The 2,687-nt window shown below is 40.9% G+C and overlaps 1 non-coding gene across 1 annotated transcript; it reads left to right on the forward strand.

Moving 5' to 3' along the window:
- The first annotated feature begins 696 nt into the window (after window positions 1-696).
- On the forward strand, window positions 697-801 carry LOC123453886. The gene has a single exon (XR_006633060.1). It is a non-coding gene; the product is annotated as a U6 spliceosomal RNA (small nuclear RNA).
- Window positions 802-2,687: the final 1,886 nt, after the last annotated feature.

Consider the following 2,687-nt stretch of genomic DNA (forward strand, 5'->3'; position numbering starts at 1 on the left):
TTATTTGAGAGCGACAGACACAGAGAGAAAGACAGATAGAGGGAGAAAGAGGGAATGGGCGTGCCAGGGCTTCCAGCCTCTGCAAACGAACTCCAGATGCGTGCGCCCCCTTGTGCATCTGGCTAACGTGGGACCTGGGGAACCGAGCCTCGAACCGGGGTCCTTAGGCTTCACAGGCAAGTGCTTAACCGCTAAGCCATCTCTCCAGCCCTGGAGGAAGGTTTTGATGATTGTTCTTTCTTGTCTGCATGGCTTCAGCTGAGAGCAGCACAAGAAGCTCCGCCAAGGAAGCTCCAGCTAGCGTCCGTCACCTAGTGCGCGGGGCTTTGTGGAAAGAGTCATGACGACTGGGAAGAAGGCATTTGTTGATGTATAAACAGGTGCCACTAAAAAAAAATTACAAAAAGAAAATTTGAAATTCATAACGAGGAGGAAATGTAAGGATCAGAAGGGCTCTATAAAATGAAATCTGCCTTTTTAGGTGTTGAAAGGAATGAGTCATGATTTTTTTATGCTATGAACGTAGTTGTTTAAAGGATGATAGACAGATGCAGTCATGAATTAAATTTGTAATAGTAGCCAAGAGAAAAATGAACGTAAGAGTTACTCTTGAAAAGCAAAGTGCAAGAACTGGAGGATAAAAGGTTGCAAGACAGAGACAATGGAGAATTTGTTTAAAAAATCTCTTTATGTGGAGTACTTGCTTAGGCAGCACATATGTTACAATTGGAACAATGCAGAGAACGCTCGCATGGCCCTGAGCAAGGATGACCCGCAAGTTGTGAAACATCCCATGTTAAAAAAATCTGTACGGTGTTCATAAATAGGGTTAGGAGTGAGAAAGGGGGGTGGAAAAAACTAGGGAACTAGAAACTGTGTCCTGTTCGGTAATCTTGGGCAGAAGCGGTCTGTTGGCAGTGTCCGTTCTGACCAGAGCGTCGTCACGCCCTGCCATCCTCTGCAGCTCTATGCCTGCTTCACGCTTCCTTTGACGCGCAGGTCCCCGCAGAGGGGTGATGGCCACTGGGAGAAAGGAAATGGTGCATGTAAGGAAGGCTGGCAATGTTGAGTATGCGGAGCGCTGCCTTAGAGTTTTACAGCAGTGCCCGTTGTCATTGGTCCACGGCCTTATTCTTTGTGTCATAATTGAGGGGATGAGCTCTCTTTTCTCTTCCCTGGGCAGATATGGGTTAGGGGGTTGTGCCATTGGAAGCTGAAATCCGGTGGTCATGGAGCCAAAGGCGCTATGCCACGCCCTTGTAGCTCTTAATGTTTGGTAAAAGGTAGATGCTGAGATGCGAATGGAATTCCCAAGCACATTGGGTTGCATGTTATGAAGTCAGGAGGTGACAAGCTGTACGTCTTGGGTTCTGTCAGTTCTATGTGGCAATATTATAGGTCTTGACATTTCAGTAATCCCCCAGGGCCTTGTTCATAGTAGTTTTACAATTCTGTCCATTCTCTGTGCTGTTCTTGATAACTTTAAATAAATATGAGTGCATCAAATATATATATGTATATATTTTTCAGCAAGTTTCTCAGCAGTATCCTTAATATTAGGTACCAATGTTATTTTCAAATTGTTGAAAGTTTGTCTTTGTCTTTATGGGTGATACCATAAAGTATTTTGCTCATCTGACTTTGAAATCCCTCAGCCAAGAAGATATCAATCTTTGAGTGTCATCTTTTGTTTTGTTTTGAGGCAGGGTATCACTGTAGTCCCAAATGACCTGGAAATCACTTTTTAGCACCAGACTGGCTTTGGACACATAGAGGTCCTCCTACCTCAGCCTCTTTTGTGCTGGGATGAAAGTCGTGTGCCATCATAAACAGCTTCCATCTTTGAGTGTCCACGTGCACCGTGAACCCTTATTTTTGCTGATTTTTTCCCCTCTTTGTCAATTTAAAAGAGTAGAACAACAGCGTTTATTCTTATATCAGTATTACCAGATATTTCATCTTTTGTAAACATTTAAGTGTGTAACAAAAAAATGATGTCAAACTTTTCTTGTGCTTTAAGTTGATTCTCCTTTCTAAACTTACATTTGTTTTCACTGATTAATAGAAATACAAAAATTATACATATGAATGGAGTAACTTGGTGTTTCTGTACATGTACACATTATATAAAGTTTAAATTATGTTAAACATACCTATATTTATATATTATATATTATATATATGTTATATATTTATAGTTTCTTTGTTGTGGAAGCTTTCAAAGTCCTTTCACATATCATGAGATGACTGTGTTAATCAGTCTGCATGTAATACCTGACAAGAAGCAACTGAAGGAGAAAGCTTATTGCTGCTTTCAGTTTGAGGTGATGAAGTCAATAATGGAAGGGAAGGTGAGGTGAAGGAGCAGGACGCATTTAGCTACATTCAATCCATAGTCAGAAAACGGATGGTAAATATTAGTAGTAATAATAGTGATAAATGCTAGATCTCAGGTTTTTCACCCCTTTATTCAGTCCAGGACCCAGCCCCTGGAAAGCTGAATATAGACATCGTGTGTCTTCCTTCCTCAGTCAGTACATTCAAGAGGCACCATCTCAGATGTGTTTCCTTTGTGATTCCCAATTCCACCAAATTGATGATCAAGGTTAACTCACAATTTAGAATTATTTAAAGTGTTTGAGATAAAAACTTCAAATGATGGCATAGTTTGTTAATGTAAATTTTTA

This window comes from Jaculus jaculus, chromosome 12, assembly GCF_020740685.1.
Source record: "Jaculus jaculus isolate mJacJac1 chromosome 12, mJacJac1.mat.Y.cur, whole genome shotgun sequence".
Classification (NCBI taxonomy): Eukaryota; Metazoa; Chordata; class Mammalia; order Rodentia; family Dipodidae; genus Jaculus; species Jaculus jaculus.